Genomic DNA, 21,273 nt, shown 5'->3' on the forward strand with positions numbered 1-21,273 from the left:
TATTTTCCACTTTACGTTTTCCTTTCTTATTTCTAATTGTAAACCTTTATTACATTTATAAAACACCACTATAGCAAAGTTGTCCTAAAACTTGATTGTGGGATGCAGGGAGAGCTGTTAACAGCAATAATAAAATATTTATGCCAGGCGAGTGAACTGTCCAAAACAATGCCCGCGGTCCCCACAGGGTTAACTTTAACCAGTTCCTCAAAGGAGCCACTGCATAATCTCTCCTACATATAATACGCATGGTGCCCACATGTTGACCTTGGCCTGTGACTTTGACCTTTAAAGGGGAACTCAGGTATTGTTCAAGCTGTGCTCTTTAATGGGTTCTGCATTGTTTTAGAATGTGAATACTTTGATGAGTAAAATAGTTACATATAGTTACTGCAGATGGTAAGCTAAAAGCAATCACAGGAAATTGCTTCTTGTTGTCACTGACGACACCAGAATGTCATTAGGAGCATGTGCGTGTGTTTATAATCCTCATTTTCAAAAAACATTTTACAACAACTAGTTATACAGTCATTCGCTTACGTTTTCCTCCCAGTCCACTCTCTCAGACTCAGCTCTCCACTGAGTCATTCTAAGTCGATTGCCAGTGAGGGGCTCGTTTCTATTGTAAACAGAAGAGTGATATCTTTAGCACTGCGTGTCCCTGGTTGTTGCTGGAATGACTTTTTGTCAGATGAGTAGTTACTTAGGGAGACTCGGATGAGGCATATTACTTGTACTGTAAAGGAATATCAGTCATGACACTACGGCAATGTGGCACATTTCCCTGACCATGATCCAGCTTGCATGTACTTTGGTGCTGAGTACCCCAGAAACTGGAAAAGGCTCTGATGACACCCACATATCACCTGACCGTGATACGTACAAGGGTAAATTTTTTTAGATAAGGTTGGGCCGCTGATCTGTGAGCGTGGCTGCAGCTGGGGTTCGGCGGGCAGTTCAACAGGGTTGCGGATGAGGTAATCCACAGCTCCAGTAGTAGGAGGGAGCGCTGTATTCTGAAATGATCGCTCAGCTGTGTGTGTGTGTGTGTGTGTGTGTGTGTGTGTGTGTGTGTGTGTGTGTGTGTGTGTGTGTGTGTGTGTGTGTGTGTGTGTGTGTGTGTGTGTGTGTGTGTGTGTGTGTTTTCATAACGGCTGCATGAGCCACTAAGGGTGTGCGCGTGCGCATACGATGATGCATTACTGCGCCTGAGGCCACGGAGAGGCACAGTGGCACACGGTGCTTTCGGTTTGAATGCCTGCCACATACATGTTATTACATATCAACATTTCCTTTGCCCTCCTGGCGGGGGTCCAGTGAAGGTGGACATCCCACAACATGCCGGCAGGCTTTGCTGTGACCGATTGATCTCAGAGCTCAATCAGCCGTGATCAGATCATTTCAGATGCTGTTTGATGTAATCAATCAATCAATCAACTTTTTTCTTATATAGCGCCAAATCACAACAAACAGTTGCCCCAAGGCGCTCCACATTGCAAGGCAAGGCCATACAATAATTATGAAAAACCCCAACGGTCAAAACGACCCCCTATGAGCAAGCACTTGGCCACAGTGGGAAGGAAAAACTCCCTTTTAACAGGAAGAAACCTCCAGCAGAACCAGGCTCAGGGAGGGGCAGTCTTCTGCTGAGACTGGTTGGGGCTGAGGGAAAGAACCAGGAAAAAGAGATCGATCACTAATGATTAAATGCAGAGTGATGCATACGGAGCAAAAAGAGAAAGAAACAGTGCATCATGGGAACCCCCCCACAGTCTACATCTAAAGCAACATAACCAAGGGATGGTCCAGGGTCACCCGATCCAGCCCTAACTATAAGCCTTAGCGAAAAGGAAAGTTTTAAGCCTAATCTTAAAAGTAGAGAGGGTATCTGTCTCCCTGATCTGAATTGGGAGCTGGTTCCACAGGAGAGGAGCCTGAAAGCTGAAGGCTCTGCCTCCCATTCTACTCTTACAAACCCTAGGAACTACAAGTAAGCCCGCAGTCTGAGAGCGAAGCGCTCTAATGGGGTAATATGGTACTACGAGGTCCCTAAGATAAGATGGGACCTGATTATTCAAAACCTTATAAGTAAGAAGAAGAATTTTAAATTCTATTCTAGCATTAACAGGAAGCCAATGAAGAGAGGCCAACACGGGTGAGATATGCTCTCTCCTGCTAGTCCCCGTCAGTACTCTAGCTGCAGCATTCTGAACCAACTGAAGGCTTTTTAGGGAACTTTTAGGACAACCTGATAATAATGAATTACAATAGTCCAGCCTAGAGGAAATAAATGCATGAATTAGTTTTTCAGCATCACTCTGAGACAAGACCTTTCTGATTTTAGAGATATTGCGTAAATGCAAAAAGGCAGTCCTACATATTTGTTTAATATGCGCTTTGAATGACATATCCTGATCAAAAATAACTCCAAGATTTCTCACAGTATTACCAGAGATCAGGGAAATGCCATCCAGAGTAACGATCTGGTTAGACACCATGCTTCTAAGATTTGTGGGGCCAAGTACAATAACTTCAGTTTTATCTGAGTTTAAAAGCAGGTAATCAGAATATGTAGCTTGAGATCAGATGACACAAAAACTGCACATAAACCACAGTCAGATGTGCCTCCCATCTCGATAGCACCAAGAGTGTTTTGAACATGTGCAACACACTCGGGACAGCCGGGCCAATGGGACCAAATATGTAGATGCTCACAGACTTCAGGTCTTCAGACTGCACCTCAGTACTTCCTGATTGTGGCCGGACGTGTCATTCTGACGCCATTCGGTCTCAATCGGCGTATGTGTGATGGGGGTATTAGTCCAGCCTCTCTTAAGCCCCGTTTACACATAGATGGTAAGAGCTCCCAGAAGCGTCCCAGAAGAGTTTTTGGCCGTCTTAAGGATCAAACGGCGTTGTCAACGCCGGCACTAGGGGGCGTGGCTTAGTTCTGACTTTACCGGGAATCGTCGAAAAAATTAGTCAACATGTCGAGTAATTCCGGGAGCGCTCCCGGACAATTCACGTGACGACGGAGATAACGCGAACAACAGCGTATGATACTTTTTAATCGCCGTGTCATCCTGCTCCTTCCTGTAGTGCCGCAGTTTACACCGCCGTAATTGGCGATGGCGTTGTATCCCTAACCAACAGCGTGTAAGACGGCGATAGAGCCCACATCGGCATCCTCAAAGGCATTTTAACCGGCGACAGAGGCAGACAAAATGGCAGCGCTAGCGGACAGTACGTCGTTCTAAACGCCACCTCCCGGTTAACGGCGTTCCAAACGGCCGATAGGCGGCAGTCAATATAAAAACGCTAGCGCGCTGCATGCAGGCCTCTCACTCGCGGCCAGCTCCAGATATTTTTGCAGAGAAGCTCCAGTATACCTCCTAAAAGAAAATTGGCAGCGGCAAGGACTTACCAAGAGGTCTGGTTCAGAAGCAGAGGAGAGCCCTGTGGTGGAGACGAGCAACACGTTGAGGAGGGAAAAAGGAAGGAGAATAATAGGCTGAGAGATGAGCTCCCTCCCCCTGCATTGACAGCTGCTTCAGCCTATTGTCGCGGCTCGTCTTTAGTCTTCTCGGGATGTCTTCTTTTAGATAACACAAACTAATTGCAAGTGATATGCTAGAAAAAGGACACAACACTTTAGAATAATTCAGCCTTAAGCAAGATAAAATGCACAGAGTTTTTAAGTTTATTTAAGCCTTCGACACAGAGCTTAGACAAACTGAGTCCTCTAGAGAGACTGAATATGACAACCGCGCTCGTCTATTTATTGGAGACCCGCGGGCATCGCTCCTCCTTCAACTTTTTTATTTATTTCATTCCTAAGACATGGTTTTCTATTGGAAGCGTCCCCTAGTGAACCCTAAGCAGGTGTTAGGCCATTATTTCAATGTGACAAATGCTCCCATTAAAACATGAAGGATTTACAACTGATTTTTTTAAAAGACCTTCAGCCACAGGTGCAGCTGGCCTGAGGCCCCCCCCGCACGTGGCCTCAGTCACACGTGCAGCTGGCCTGAGGCCCCTGCACGTGGCCTGCGGGAAAGCACCTAAGAGGCCTTGGAAAGCCCCTGACAGACTGAATGACTAATAGAGCCCTTTTTTTGGGTTGAACACCTGCTAGTTCAACCAGAGGACATACAGTTCGGATCAGGACACTTGATAGTTCATCACAGTTCAAATATGGACCTAAAAAGTCTTCTACAGTCCCTCCTCTGGGACTCGAAAGAGTCCCATTACTTCAACTATACTCTTGGGTTGTTTACTGACAAGACATCTTCATTTGTGCATTGCAATAATAAAAAAGAAAAACACATCACTCGACTTACTGATAACTCTGGTGCGGATATGAATATCAGTGATACTTCACACGGTAAATATATTGAAGTGCAGGTGAACCTACATACTAAGGCACAAGGTGAGCAATTAGCCGGATTATATCAACGCAAGGTGACATTCAAACATTGAGTTTTGGTGTAATTCAAGGCACTTAAAATGGCCACATAAAACAAGTTACATCAACCTCTTAATCATGGCAAAGTAAAGGCTTCACATTGACATCAGTGCAACCAATCATCTTCTGGCATCTATTGACTCACTCAACCAGAGGCTCCAACCCATTATACTTGGTTCTACATATTATTTTGTTAAAGCGTCACACATTTATTATTTAAATGCATCAAATAACCCCTACGTTACCACTATTTAGTCAACCAATCAAGAAACTATTCTAAGGTTAGCGCAGCTATGTCTAGTTAAATGATAAACACAATAAATGGTTTCCCTTCATGTCCGTCCTTAAGTCATTTGCCTTAGTCAATCATATAATGGTTTTCATTATAGGCCATTTCTCAACATTCTCCACTTTGTTTTTCTTCTTTTTCAGCTTGTTTTCTAATGCCCTTTTTGGCCAGACGCCAAATTTAGGCGATGCATGTCTCTTGAGGCATGCTATAATTTAAGAAAAAAGGGGTCCCTATGGTGCATCTTTACTACTAAATCTACAAACACGCCGTGTAAGGGTCCCCTTTTTATAACTTTGCAATGTGATATCTATGTGTATGCATTTAGCTTTATCTGTGTTACGCAGATGATGGTAAGGACAGACATTTACCCAACCTTCGTTACTAACATATATCCTTCTTTGTTTTTATTTACACTCAGATTTCTGAAACCAGTCCGCAATTCAAACTCAAGAACCAAGATCATAGTCCGTGTTCAGTGCCATTACGTCAGTCCGCGCTCCTCAGCATTTACTCAGCATCTGAAGTTTTGGGAGAAGTTGGGGAACATGGGGAGGTTGGCCTTTCAGGGGTAGTGGGGGAAGGATCAGGAATTCTGGCTTTCAGACAGTCGTGCAGTTCTCTGATGGATCTTTCCAGCACCTTGTGCTGCTTGGCCAGGTTGTACAGGGCCCCCAGAGAATTCTTGCCCACATTCAGGGTGGTGGTGGCCAGTCCTAGCTGCTCCCTTTCCATATGCTCCATCATGCTGGCTAGCATGTCCATACTAGACTGAAGACCACACAGTTGAGTATGGAGGCCCTCCTGAGCACAAGAGATGTTGGCATTGTCACGGTGTATCCTGAACAGGTATGCAGCTGTCTGACTTAGTTGTGGCATGATTTCCTCAAATAGCTCATGGGGAATGTGATTTGCGAGGGGCAGGAGCTGCTCCAAGGTTTTTGGAACAGACTCTTGTGGAAGACAAAGCTCTCGAACCAAGATTGCCATGTCCAGTGGGGTGACCATGACCAGATTAAGGTTGTGCAGTCCAGGGGACAGGAAGTACAAGGGGGAAGGCATTTCGTGTGTGGGGGGAGTATTGTTGATGTCGCACAGGCAAGTGGTTGGGACACTCTGGGCATTTAGTAGCCTGTACAAAGCTCCCCTCTGTCCTGGTGGGTGAGTTCGACTAAGGTCCACCCCTGCTGATCCTCCTCCAGAGGTACTGGGCTGATCAGAATATCTCTCCTGCCTTGGGGGTGGAAAGCTGGGGACAGGTCCTAGCAGTGAATTGGGTCTAGGATGCACTCGGGCAGTTGCTGCATATGGCCGACCTTGGCTGCCTCCCCTGGAGGGTATCGTTGCCACTGGCACATGTGACTGTCTCCATGGCATCTGCGGAAGGGGTGTGTTCCTGAGTCCAAAGGGTCCTTCAGGTGATGGTGGAGTCCTCGGGCCGACTCTTGCTGCAGGCAGATTCTGTGAAGCCGTCATCGCCAGGTGCTAGAACGATGAAGATCCTTCTGTTGCCAACTGGTTTAGCTGCTGGATGGAAGGCGGCTGTGGCGACCAATCATGTCTCGACCATCCCTCCTGTATATCCTCTTCTCCAAACAGTTCTGAGAGTCCAATCAGACTTGATAGAGGCAGATCAGGCATAGGTCCCTGATCAGGGGAGTCTGGTCTCTCAGCCATACTCCTGTGTCCTAGTAATATACATATACGTTCATTATTACAGCTCCATGTCATTCTTTCAGATATTGTCTATCCTATCCCTCATTTTTGTGGGTGCATGTGTGTGAATGTAAATGTGCGTGCATGTCTTCTTCCTCGTCTACAATATCACCAAGCACGGTCCATCCCAGTCCTCCCTATCTGGGGTATACGCCACAATATTAGGGAGCTGGGGGCTGTCGGGGAGGATAATTGGTATTTCATCCATTTCCATATATTCTGGTTCTCTGTCTGTTTCGTTTGTGCTTTCTTCTAGGGCTCGGATGGCTAGCAGTGGGAGCTGTCCTACTGTGGATGAAATCAATTTATTGACCAGAAATTTTATCAAGGGAATACCACAACATATTACCAGCAAGACCGCCACCCCTGTTAGTGCCAAGATTACACCTATCTGGTATAACCAGTCTTTCCATGATATCCACCCTCTCCTTAGAGTCCCAAACAGTGAAAACAGTGGGCCAATATTCATTCCATTCCCTACAATGTATCCAGAATCGTCAGTTTCATTTCTCCCTCCTATGGAGTTACTTAACAGTTCCTGTTGCATCTCTTCAAGTGTGATTAAGAGCTCTGTCAAATTTCCGTCTTCCCCTGTACGCATGGGAATAGCTGTGCAACATTCGGTGGCTTGGATCATAATACAAACTCCTTGTTCATCAGCCATCATCATCTCGATAGCTAATCTATTTTGCATTGTCATTAGCGAGGTGGCGTGCAGTTGTTCGGTTAAGGCTCCTACTGCTGCCAATGTCCAGTTCAGGTATCTTTGCTGATTATACCACAAGTAATTAATCCACTGCACCTCCTGGAACCTAGAACGGATTTTTGGAGTAACCCCGAACAGAGCCAATGCCCATCCCCATTTATCCGCATCTTCATCTGCTTTAACTCTGCTACTGTCTATGGCTTCTAACTGTCGGGGTATCCCTTCTGGTATCCCGTTTCTTACTGTGATGTTGTAGTCTGTTTTAAACGTCATTATTCCTCTTTTCTTACGAAGTTTCTGTGGCATGGGTTGTATTGAATTCGGCATTTCAGTTACTGTTATTGCTCCTGTGAGCATCACAGGAGCACAAAGGCCTTTCCAATTCGGGGACAGCGATGACAGGAGTTTCCTTTTTTGTCCGCATATCCAAAAGATGTCAGCTAAGGGTACCGTTCCCTTAGCTAAATTCGGAGTAGATACCCATGAAGCATGGGTGAGATTCAGTCCAATTACAGACCCCCCTGTGGCCGGTACTATTTGTTCACACTGTATGCCTGCTGCTGGCAGGGTGTGACAGACGGTAATGTTCCATGCTGTTTTGGCCGGTTTGTATTCTTGCTGCTTTTGCATACACTGTATGTGGTGTTTTGGCTGGGTCGTCCCTACCTGCCAATCGCTTATGTATTGTGCTACTAAGCCTTTAGCTATACAGAATGGGTGTATCATCCCTTTCTCTATTTTAATCATAGGTGGAACGGTTCCTTCTGTACTTAGGGGCACTGGACAAAGTTTACTGTCGGCAGCATATTTTTCATCACCTACTGCCATTTTCATAACACATTGTGTATAGCATTCTGCTTGGTCTGAGTTATGTTGGGGACTCCTATAACAGTTGTTGATATCAGGTAGGGGTTTAGCCTGAGGTATCACACCTTTCCGGTGACAGGCTATGCAAGGCTTTTCACTGATCTGCCTAGCCGAAAATTTCAACCATTGGTAAAATAAATTGGTCTTCAACCCTTGTGTGCGGGCTAGGTCTGTACTGGGATCCCATCTCCCTAAGTGACTGCTTGTTTCTAGGCTTCTAATTGTCCTCTTTTTCCTTGGTTTGATTTTTACCCATTTTGTGGCTTCATGTACTGTAACAGTTACGTCTTGCTTGGTTTCCCTGCATCCTCTTTTATCACAAATTACCTCTATGTTGAGTGTTCCCTCCTCTTCACATTTGATGCTAATGGCTTCGCCTAATATGTAATCCCCCATCTTTCCCTGTATTCCTATGTTCTTGTAGACTTTTGATTTAATGTATACCAAATTATATGTTTTTCCTGTGTTTAGAATGCCTTGTTTAGCTGCTATTGCGGCCATGGCCACGGCACAGTCCGTTGTATGTTTTGGATGTCTATTTTCTCCCATACTGACCACCAGTAGTATTGTCAATCCCTTGAATAATTCCTTAATCATTGCTCTGATGACTGTTGAGATGTGCTACTAGATGTGCTACTAAGTGAGCCGTCACTAGATGAGCTGTCACTAGGGATGTGTGGTGTATCTGTGCTTTGTCTGGGTTGTACTTCCTGCGGTTCTTCTGTCGGTAAATCTACTGAGTTGCTGTCCGAGTCTGATGTCTCCTGTGGCCTGTCTATCTGTCGGTCTGTATTTCTGTCTGTCTGTTGGCCTGCGTCTCCAGTTGTTTCTGAGTCTGCATCTGAGTCTGTCGCTGCTCTATCTGGCAGGGATCCACTACTCTCTGAAGCTGTGCGTCGTCTTTGTTCAATCAGTCCTGTGAGCGCCTTGGCCAGTGTTCGCCTGGCTGCAGGGAGGCGTGGCCTTCCCTCGGTGCTTCTTCTGGCTGCAGGGAGGCGTGGCCGTCCCTCGGTGCTGCTGTAGGGTCTCTGGCTTCTCCTGCTTCCCCCCTTGGCCCGGCGGCTCTGCCAAGACGAGCTTGCCGAGGCCGCAGGGGCGCTGGGCCACCAACCCTACAGCAGTGGTTTAAATGAAACCAAGTGTCCTTACCGTCTACTTTGACTGCTGTACGTGAGGCAAGAATAACTTTAAAAGGACCTTCTCGGCGGGGCCTGTCCCACTTCTTTTTGAACACCTTGACGTAAACCAGATCACCAGGCTGGATGCTCTGATTTTCAAGTGGAATCTCTGCTTCTCTGTCTTCTGTAGCACCTTTGACCTGCAAAAAGATAGTTTTGTGTATTTGGGTTAACTGTCTCAGATAATTATGCCATTCGTCTTGTAGCTGCTCCAGCGATGGTCCTTCGTAGGGTCCTCTCAGGTATGGAATAGGCATCGGCCGACCTGTAAGAGCTTCAAATGGTGTCAAATGGGTTAGTCGGTTAGTTTGTGAGCGCATTGACAATAAAGCAAGCGGCAACGCATCCAGCCAGGTTAGTTTGCCATTGCTGTCTGCTATGATTTTTGCTAGTTTGTTCTTTAAAATGCCATTAGCCCGTTCCACCGCCCCATTTGATTGGGGGTGATAAACACACCCAAACTTCTGTTTGATACCCAATTGTTTGAATGTTTCTTGTGTAACCTTGGCTACAAAAGCCCTACCGTTGTCAGATGAGATAGTATCTGGAATGCCAAATCTTGGAAAGACGCCTCGGCAGAAGAATTTGGCTACCGTTTTATGGTCTTGATTTGCAGAGGCTACTGCCTCAATCCATCGGCTGAATCTGCATATCACTACCAAAACATATCTCATTCGTTTAACTCGGTTTTCAGCTCCCATGTCTATGAAATCCATCATAAGATGTCTGAATGGCCCATCAGGGACCGGAATGTGGGCTAAAGGGGCTGTGAATGATTTCCGGACATTGTACTGTGCACATACCTCACACTCATTCAACAAACGGTCCACTGTTGCTGCCATATATGGTGACCACCAGACAGCTTTTAGTTTGTTCATAATTTGGACTCGCGAACAATGATCGGGTCCGTGGGCCCAAATGATTGCATGTCGTAATAAATTGGTGGGTAACACAAAATGTCCATGACTACTGCGCCACAGCTTGTCCGCTGGCCCCTGACTGCGTGTCTCAATAGCGCCTCGTTTAACCCACATTCGTTTTTCTTCTCCACTGGCCCTACTTTGAGCCACTATCAGTGCGTCAAGTGAAACCAGTGGGGCACAATCTTGGATGGTTAGCAGGGGAAACATATTTTCTCCTTGTGCTCCTTTGCGAGCTGCGTCATCTGCTAGATTGTTACCTTGAGCTATGATGTTATTATTCTTTTGATGACCTGCACATTTAATGATGGCTACCTCAGACGGTAATTGGAGAGCTTGTAACAGTTGGGAAATCGCTTCTCCATGAGTGACAGGGGTGCCATCTGCTCTCAGGAATCCCCTTTGTTTCCAAATGTTGGCATGTACATGACATACGCCATAAGCGTAGGCTGAGTCTGTGTAGATATTAACACGTTGATCTTTAGCTATCTGGCAAGCCATAGTTAAGGCTTTGATTTCTGCCAGTTGGGCTGAACAAGGCTGATCAATTCCTTGGGACTCCAGTAATTCAAAGGTTTCGCCATCCGTGTTTAGTTTAACAATCCCCATACCCGCATGCAATCCCGCGGCATCCCGAAAGCATGAGCCATCCACGAACAGGGTTAGATCTGCATCTATGGCGTGATTATACAAATGTTCTCTGGCTCTCAAAAATTTCTCTGTCTCTGCCACACAGTTATGTGGAGTACCATCTAACGGTGTGGTCAATTTGGTGGCGGGATTCACCGTGTGACAACGTTGTATTGTTATTTCTGGAGCAGACAACACAATTTCGTATCCAGTGCGTCTAGCTTGTGTTAAGACAAAACGTTGACTGGTTAGCAGGGCATGTAACTGATGCGACGTGTACAACGTTACTGCATGTCCCATGATTATGGATGATGCTTTTTGAAATGCAAAGGCAGCTGCTGCTAGACCCTGATAGCATGGTGGCAATCCTGTTTCAATGTTGTCAAGCTTTGTACTATAATAGGCCAATGGTTGTTTTCCTTCATTTGTTTCCTGCATTAGTACAGCACAAGCATAACCAGCTTTTTCAGTAACATACAAATGGAAAGGTTTCCCATAATCTGGGTTACCTAACGCGGGAGCAGATTGCATGTCTGTTTTTAGGGCCTCAAAAGCTCCCGTTGCCTCATCTGTCCAGACGAGGAGAGCTGCATTGCTTGTTTGCCCCACTGCTCTAATCATGGCACGCAAAGGTGCAGTTTTTATAGCATAATCACAAATCCACGGCCGACTGTACCCTGCCATCCCAAGGAATGAAAGCATCTGTCCCACTGTTTGGGGTTTGGGAGCCTTGATTATAGCCTCCACTTGGCTTGGGGCTGTACATCGCGTGGTCCCACACAACTGTCTTCCCAAGTATTCTACTTGTTGTTTGCAGAACTGCAATTTGTCCTTACTTACTTTATGACCTCCATCTGCCAATGCATGCAATACAATTAATGAATCTTTTTCACACTGTTCTTGAGTCTCTGATGCAATAAGGAGATCATCCATATATTGCACCAATGTACTGGGTATATCAAGGTGTTGTAAATCTTCAGCCAGGACTTTGTTAAAGATGGCTGGGGACAGGTTCAGTCCCTGAGGTAGCCGTGTATACGTTAGCTGTTGTCCCAGAAATGTGAATGCAAACAAATGTTGTGAGTCTGGGTGCACAGGCACACTGAAATAGGCTGAACACAGATCGATTACTGTGTACCATTTTGCTCCAGCAGGGATGCTTGATAGTATAGTATGCGGATCAGGTACTATAGGTGCATCCATTTCTATTATTGCATTGATAGGACGCAGATCATGTACCAGCCGATACTCTTTGGTATTGTTTTTAGGGATAGGATAGATAGGAGTATTGCATGGGCTTGCAGTTTTTATTAAAACTCCAGCTGCCATTAGTCCCTTAATTACTGGTTTTATGCCTTCAATAGCCTGAGGTTTTAATGGATACTGCCTTTGGTGAGGCAGTTTTGCTCCCGGTTTTACTTTTATTTTTACTGGTAAGGCTGTTTTTACTAGTCCTACATCCGTTTTGCTTTTGGACCACACCACTGGTGGTATTTGCTCTAACAATTTCTCTTGTTGGGCCGATAGCACCATCTGTCCCTCTGGTCTAGGATTGAGCTCCACTTTTTGAGCTATAGCCTCATCATTTACTTTTAAATTAATTCGTATAAACTGCTGGTCTTTTGACAGATGTACTTGTGGACTTTCCATGTTTTGCCATTCTTCAACTTCTGAGGCTGTCTTTACCATTGGACCTAGGTCATGGGATTCATACTTTTCTGAGACTAAAAGGGTCACATGAGGCATGGCATTCGGCACTTGATACCATTGTTGTTCAGCTGAAGTTAGCTTGACAGAAGCTGCGGCCCCTTGGGGGCCTAAATAAATTTCTGTGGTGGTTATGTGAAACAGCCGTTGATTCATCAATGCATCCCAGCAGCATGCATAGTCAGTTTGTTCTTGTTTGGCATCGAACATCAGGGTGACATGTAAAGGTAAACTAGGTGTACATACTGCTTCATAGTGTTGTTCTGCCCAGGGCTTCCATTTTTCCCATTCCAGTTGAAGATTTGAATTTTCTGGTTGTAACTTCAGCCAGTATACCATGGGTTGCACAGGTCGGACCTTATTTTCCATGTCCATAAGCACCATAATGTTGGCGAGTGCTTCGTCAGGAAAGTGTATTTGCAGTCCTTGATGGGTACACACTATCTGGGTTTGTAGCTTACATAAAATGTCTCTTCCCAGCAAATTCACAGGTGTATTTTGTGAGTATAACAGGGGTGCTTCAATTGTTTTTCCTGCAATCGTTACAGGAAGTGGGCGTGTAAAAGGTATTATTTGAGTTTTCCCAGAGAAGCCGATGGTCTTAATTACAGACCCAGAGAGGGGGAGATGAGCGCCCATTTTCCCTATGCAAGAGTATGTTGCCCCTGTATCCACCATGAACGGGAAATCTCTGTTTTGTATATTAACAGTGACGGTTGGCTCTTCCTTAGGTATCATCGAAATAGCCAATGCCACCGTTTCCCCCTCTGTCTTCTCTAGGCCTCCCTATTGCCAATAGGCAGAGGGTCCAACCCAAGGTCGGGCCGGACAATTTCTCATTCGATGTCCAGGTTGTCCACAGCTCCAACACTCATTAGAGGGTTGATCCCCTATTGGGGGTGTTGCTCCCATAGGCGGTCCCGCTTGACTGTTCCTGGGAGCTGAGTTTTGGAATCTGTTTCCAAATGAAGGTTGGCGCGATCCTCTTCGCCACCCTCCTCTTTGACCTTGAAAGTTCCGTGACTCTCCTCTCCACCCATGACTGTAGGTGGGTCCATTTCCGGGTGTGCCAGTGCTATGGTAGTGATAGTGATGCTCCACTGGTGCTGAGACTTCTCCTGCAGCAGTGCTCCCTGCTGCTCCCTGGGGGCTCTGTGTGGCTGTTACCACAGGTGCCTGTATGGTGGCAGCAGTGTTTGCCGTAGGGCCTGTGCTTGCCGACTCAGAAGGAACAGGGGTCATCATTGGTGCCTGGGTCTTTGTTTTTTCTTTCTTGACTTTGGTTAGCTCTCCCAACTGCATCTGCACCAATTTTTTCGTCAGGGATTTTGCTGCATCTTCTTCTTTTTGTTTTTCTTTCTTGTAGATTTCAAGATGGTGACAAATATGCTCAGAGTATAAAGCCCAATTCATTTTTGATAGTCCCACGACTCCATCTAGGGCTTTCTGAACCTCATCTGGTAGAGCCTTTTTTACAGTTATTTTAAACAGGATTTCAGTTGCTGGAGAATGGTTCCATGCATTTCCTGTTTCCTCCGCCCATCTCTTCTGGAATCGGTGCAGGAACTTCTTTGGGCACTCTTCAGGTGTCCACTCCTCATCATCCAATTTAGAGGGATCCAAGACCTCAGGGTACTTTCTTCTCAGTCCTTCCCACATGGAGTTTCTATAGCGATTAAAGGGGACTTCATCATGTTGATTAGTGCCCATCATTTGTGTTAGTCCAACCTTTCCTGCTAATTCTTCAGTGTCATGTTTTCCCATGACATGCATTAGCAAGGCTTTTATGTCACCTAAAGACAAGGTTACCCCTGCAGTGCCTTCTTCTAAGGCAGTTATCCATCTCCCAGCTCCTTGGGTGATGTCTGGCAGTCTGTTGGCCAGCCCCACCATGTCTGTCCAGCTCCATGGGGTATACACATGATGACCATTTCTAACCACCAATGGGCATATGAGGTCTTCGTCCTCCTCTTCTTCTGTGCGGGCTCCATACTGTCTTCCAGATCGAGTGCGACTGACTGGTTCCAGGCAGTCCATCCAGTCGGTTATATTCTGTTCTAAAGCCGCTATGTCTTTGGCTACACATTGTTGTCTTTGCCTGAGTCGGGCCTCTTTTGCACTCTCAATGATGATCTCACCAGAAATTTTTCGGGTGGGTGGCTCTATAATGTGATTCCCTTGATTGGGCGTCGATTGTTGTAATATTCTTCTTTCCTCGGCGTCCCTATGTCTTTGTATTCTTTCCTTCGCTAGCCGAAGTTGCTCAGCTAATTCTTCATTATCTCTTCTGGCCAGATCCAGTGTGTCACAGAAGCTCTTGTGCCACTCTTCGGAGCCTCTATAGCCTGTGAAGGTCCAGTCGGCTGACTTATGGTGGGAGGGGACGGTTTTCAGTGGACCTCGATGTGCAGGCGGAGCCTTCAGGTCTCTCTCTTTATCCTCGTCTGCCTCCGTGTCACTGTTATTTGTGGCCCCCCCTGCTGGTCGTGGTGAGCGACCACTTACTTTCGGACTTGGAGACCTTGTATGATCCATTTGACAGACTGAGGACCTGTCTCCTTGTGGCTCTCGAGCTTTTAGTGTCAGTGTGAATTTGCCCTCCACATCCATGCCTTGGTCCTCTTCACAAGTTCCTAATACAAATTGTCCAGCTGTCTTTCCCATATCATGACGTTTATATGGGGGTGGCTCTGCTTCCCAGCTCGGTGCACTGGCTTTAGTCTCTTTGGATCTTTCCTCCGTCATTTTTTCTCTTTTCTGCTGTAGCCTCTGTGCTTCCTGCTTGAACAAGGCCAAAACTGTTGTGTGGGCCGCTGAAGAGGAGGTACTGCTGGCCCACTACCACCAGAGGGCGCCCTGCTTGGAGTGCGGGCTCCAAGCACGAGAGGGCGCCAGACCCAGAGGAAGTGACAGCTGTCACTCATTACTCCAGCTGTCACTCATCTACACCACCATATAAGCCTGACTGCAACTCCACCTCCCCGCCGAGAAATCGACTACCAGTACTAAGGTAGTTTCTCTGCTGAATTTAAACTGTGACTTACGTCTGATCTGTTTGCAGCCGTTGTCCTGTGGTGCCCTTTCAACTGGGTTGGCGGTCAGTGAGAGAAGCGACGTCTTCGCCTCTCACTCCATCCAGATAAGTGGTTACAGGAGCTGCTAGTGTGTCCCTAGGTTGGAGGTGGAGGTGCTTCCTCCCAACTGTGTTTGGACTGTTAATTACTGAGTGTGCGGACTCACACTCACACATCATCTTTCTGTTTTCTGCCAGCAGTACCAGGGTCGACAGCCGAAGACAGAGGCCACCTGGGGACTCGGGACTTGGCGGCTCCGGTGTTCTTCAGGCCGTTGGTGGTGGAGGCCGTGTGGGACGCGGCTTCTCTCTCGTCGGGCGTCTTCTATCTTCGAGCCTGCCCACACGTCACCTGGTGTTTATTGACTGTGAAAATTAAGACACGTTTCGTTGTGTAATATCACAACATTAAATTGTTACCTTTTGGCTTACTCATTGTCCGTTCATTTGCGCCCCCTGTTGTGGGTCCGTGTTACGACACCTTCCCAACAAAAACTTCTTTTTCTTCAGTGCGTTTTTGTTGTTATTTATGTTCTTCTGCTGATCTTTAATTTCTTTTTTCTGTATTTCTACCGCAACTGCTTCACACATCACCGGATCAAATGATCCCTCCAAAGGCCATTGCCTGCCCCCATGTGACCTTTTGTGCCACTTTTTCATACATTGGTTGGCCTTAATGCGTTTTCCTGGATATTTTCTTAGTACTAAGTCTAGCGGGGTACTTTCCCGACCTTGACCTTGAGAGTTACCCATGTAACCCTGACAAACGCTATGTGAGGTGTTTCTATGGTGTTCTGGTAGTCCCTCAGGGGCTGTCCTAATCCAGACCAATAACTTGCTGGCTGTAACACCTGTTTTGTATTTTAAACCCTTAAAAGGATTAAATTTCCAACTGTTATGCCCGTCTTCTTTTTCTTTAACTAAATACGAAAATTTACCTGTTTCCCACCGAACCTTCCTTGGGACCACAGTCAAAGTCAACCTAGGAAACAGTTCTTCACCTGGATCGGTTGGCAGTGTTATTAAATGATTTAATGGTATGCTAATTTCTTTATTAGGATCAGCACAAAGCAGCTCCAACCACGGGGTTAAACCCTGATGCCACAGACGTCTTATCAGCAGCTCCCAATTAATTAGAGGGAATTGTTCTTTCTTTTGCTTCAGATTGATTACCTTAGTAATCTGCCATAATTTCTGATTGATCTCTTGTTCGTCCTGCCAATGTTCTGCTCCTACCCTGTCAAAATAGGTCCTTTCCAGCCAAAAATGTGTCCTGATTCCCTGGGTTTCGATGTCTCGATCAGTCAAGTAATGTTCTGGGAGTATTATTTCATCATCACTTAAGTCTCCCATCAAAGACTGTCCCAAGCATTGATCAGTCTGTCAGCTTTTTCACTATAATCTAATCTTTAACTCTTTTGATTTATAACCAACTTTATTTATTTAATCCTCTTACAACCCTAACACTTCCTAATGTATTTGCTCCCGACTTTCTATTTTCCTTCTAATTTTTTAACTTTCTGCTTCAATCAATCAATTTTTTTATATAGCGCCAAATCACAACAAACAGTTGCCCCAAGGCGCTTTATATTGTAAGGCAAGGCCATACAATAATTATGTAAAACCCCAACGGTCAAAACGACCCCCTGTGAGCAAGCACTTGGCTACAGTGGGAAGGAAAAACTCCCTTTTAACAGGAAGAAACCTCCAGCAGAACCAGGCTCAGGGAGGGGCAGTCTTCTGCTGGGACTGGTTGGGGCTGAGGGAGAGAACCAAGAAAAAGACATGCTGTGGAGGGGAGCAAAGATCGATCACTAATGATTAAATGCAGAGTGGTGCATACAGAGCAAAAAGAGAAAGAAACAGTGCATCATGGGAACCCCCCAGCAGTCTACGTCTATAGCAGCATAACTAAGGGATGGTTCAGGGTCACCTGATCCAGCCCTAACTATAAGCTTTAGCAAAAAGGAAAGTTTTAAGCCTTCTTCTCGTCTTTTTCTGCTATGTTTGTTTATTAGTTTTCTCTCTTTGAAATAATATCTACCTTCTCTGTATTTACATAGCACTCTTCTCCTGTCTTTCTTCACTGTCTCTGTTTCACACTTTCCTCTCTGCCTGTCATGCACCTCCCAAGTCCTCCTGTTGGGTCTAAATACCTCCCCCTCGTACTCTTTCACATTAATCTTGTACGTCAGCCAGCTTGCAAGCCCTCACAGCTTTGCTTGCACCTCCCCGCTTACTCTCCACTCTCCCACACACAATTTTCAACAGCTTTATACACAAAAATTATTAAAAACAACTTTCTATATATCTTTATCTAGACCTCTGCCACTTTTCACTCTGCAGCTTTAAACAACCTTTTTATTCACTTAACACCAATGTGTTCTGTTTAAGCATGTATCTCTTCTTCACGTTAGACATCTTCTCCGGCACTGTCAGCAACTTCATATATTACTTTTTTTACAAGCCCTCTTTGAGCGTGCAATATTTCATTTACTTCTACGCCTTACCGCGCCTCGCGTGCGTATCCTGTGCTTAATATATTATTTTTCACCAGCTCCTTTCTGAGCATACAATATTTCATTTATTTCTACGCCTTACCGCGCCTCGCGTGCGTATCCTGTGCCTTTCTGCACTTTCTTCTACCTTTTTTTTTCACTTACTGAGCTCCTCGTGAGCTTAATGTGCCTTTGCACTGAAAATACTCTCTTTTTCTTTTCTTATAAAAAACTCATATTACTGTGTACTTAATTACTTATTCTTCTCCCACGCCCCACAAGCGTGTATCTGGTGCCTTACTGCACTATTTTCTGCTTCATTAATTCTCATGTATTCTGCACTAACTCTTCATTCATTTTATTTATTTTTTTTTTTTTAATATATATATAGTTTTTCTCTTTTCTTAAAAAATGACGTCCTTTATTGAGCTCTTTTACTTACTGTCAGCTGTGCTACTTTGCACTTTCTCTTTAAATCTCTTTATCACGTACGGTATTTCTACTGCGCCCCCTCAGGCGCTTATCTTGTGCTTCCTCTGCACGTATTCTCTGTTAAACTCTTTTTCTCACTTATTTCACTTCAGTCTCTGTTAAACTCTTTAAATAACCTTGTATTACCTTGTATCTATTTGTCAGTATACTCCCCTAAATTAACCCCTACAGCGCATGCTATCAGCCGGCACGTTAGTAACGAATTTCAACACCAATTATTCCCCAAGCATCCAGGTTAGTTCTCCACGCACTCTTTTCCGCACCAGAGTTCATGAACATTCCTGACCTTTCACTCACACAGACATTCTTTTTCCCGGGAACACACACACCTTCTGAGCATTTTATCTACAAGGCCTGATAATTTTCAATCTTATCTTTTTTTAGTCTCTTATCAATTTTCTTAGTCCAGGTTCTTTTGGGTAAGAGGCAATTAAAAATATCACCTGTCAACTTGGGCGGAAATCCCGACTCACTCCTCCAGATCGTGCAGAAGTTATAAAGGTTTCTGCTTACCTTTTAGTCGTGATCACTGTTATTTACGGTCTGGAGGGATGAGCTGGACTGCCCCAGGCTGCCGGAATGCCCCTGGACCCTCCTGAAGCTGGCTCGCCAAGTTCTGTCGCGGCTCGTCTTTAGTCTTCTCGGGATGTCTTCTTTTAGATAACACAAACTAATTGCAAGTGATATGCTAGAAAAAGGACACAACACTTTAGAATAATTCAGCCTTAAGCAAGATAAAATGCACAGAGTTTTTAAGTTTATTTAAGCCTTCGACACAGAGCTTAGACAAACTGAGTCCTCTAGAGAGACTGAATATGACAACCGCGCTCGTCTATTTATTGGAGACCCGCGGGCATCGCTCCTCCTTCAACTTTTTTATTTATTTCATTCCTAAGACATGGTTTTCTATTGGAAGCGTCCCCTAGTGAACCCTAAGCAGGTGTTAGGCCATTATTTCAATGTGACAAATGCTCCCATTAAAACATGAAGGATTTACAACTGATTTTTTTAAAAGACCTTCAGCCACAGGTGCAGCTGGCCTGAGGCCCCCCCCGCACGTGGCCTCAGTCACACGTGCAGCTGGCCTGAGGCCCCTGCACGTGGCCTGCGGGAAAGCACCTAAGAGGCCTTGGAAAGCCCCTGACAGACTGAATGACTAATAGAGCCCTTTTTTTGGGTTGAACACCTGCTAGTTCAACCAGAGGACATACAGTTCGGATCAGGACACTTGATAGTTCATCACAGTTCAAATATGGACCTAAAAATTCTTCTACACTATTATACTCTGGGGGCGGTGCCTATATGCAAAAGTTCCTGCAGTAACGCAGGATTTGCCTGGATAAATCCAGCGGTACACAGGGCATTATCGGCGGCAGCAGAACACTGCCCTTCTCACGCGTGTCTTAACCTGTGATTGTAAAGGATAGAACTGGGTATTAACCCCCATTGCCTGACGTGTGCCGGATGCTACGGTGTCAAAACGCCGCTTTATTCGCCGGATTTAGCGGCGTTTTATCCGTGCATTTGCGGATGGTACGGCTCTCAAAACGCCGGCGAAAAGCTCCGCCCCTTTACGCTGCAAAAACAGCCGGAACTACCGCGAACTTCGGTCTACGTACTGCCCGCCAACAAAACCGTCTATGTGTAACCTGGGCTTTAGTGTCAGTCCATGGTTGACAACATGGTCAACTAGAGTTTCGTGAATTTTATTTGATAGATTTGGTCCTCCTCTTCTTCAAGCACATTGGACTCTTGCCTCAGGTCTGTCTCTACCTCACCCCTGACCTCTGCCAGGGCCTCCCCCTCTTCCTCTACCTCTCTCTGCTCGTGCATGGATTCCCACTCTCACCCTTGCTCTTCTTTTTCTGACTCTTTTCATTTTGGTTGAAGACATCTGAACTTACCTGATGCATTTTTATGAGCCTTAAACCTGATTGATGTGCTTAAGCCCCTTTCACACAAAGCTTTCATAGAGTTGCATTGTGCTGTGTATCTATCACGCAGGGATGGCTGCATATGTTGCGCGCGGGGGGGGGGGGAGCACTTTTGCCCACCTCTTCTTCTTCTGTGGATTTGAAGCTTCACCGCCAGCAAAGTTCAGCAGAGTCCAGCAGGATGAATAAATTCTAGCTATGCAGGATGAAAAACCTAAAAACCTAAAAGGATTTTTCACCAGGCTGGCGTAGGGTTGCGTACAATTGCACATGCATGGTGTACAGTAGCACAGTGCGTCCAGTGCTCTACGCCAAATGTCCATTAAAAAAAAATTAAACATGTTTTAATTTGTCAAACATGTTTAATTTTTTGCATCCATTTTGTGGACCTCTTTGCATCCCTCAGTGTATTGCTACGTAGGGCTGCATGAGCTCGGCACAGTCGGGACACCGCATGACACAACTCTATGGCTTTAGGCTTAATCACTCGTGTTTTCACACCTGAATGCCACATTGAACCAATTGTCAGTGCTTTGGAATTCCAAGGAAGTGACATCATAATATACTTTGTGTGCTCTGTGCACAAGTGCTTCGTGTTTTGCAAATGACTGTGTATTGTTTTGCAAAAAGTGTGAGGCTGACATGCTTATAGTTGTGCAAATCTAGGACGATATTTCACTCCTTGAGTGTAAGGTTTTGGTAATTGTGTGTGTGTGTGTGTGTGTGTGTGTGTGTGTGTGTGTACAGTATATATATATATATATATATATATATATATATATATATATATATATATAT

This window comes from Thalassophryne amazonica, chromosome 11, assembly GCF_902500255.1.
Source record: "Thalassophryne amazonica chromosome 11, fThaAma1.1, whole genome shotgun sequence".
Lineage (NCBI taxonomy): Eukaryota > Metazoa > Chordata > Actinopteri > Batrachoidiformes > Batrachoididae > Thalassophryne > Thalassophryne amazonica.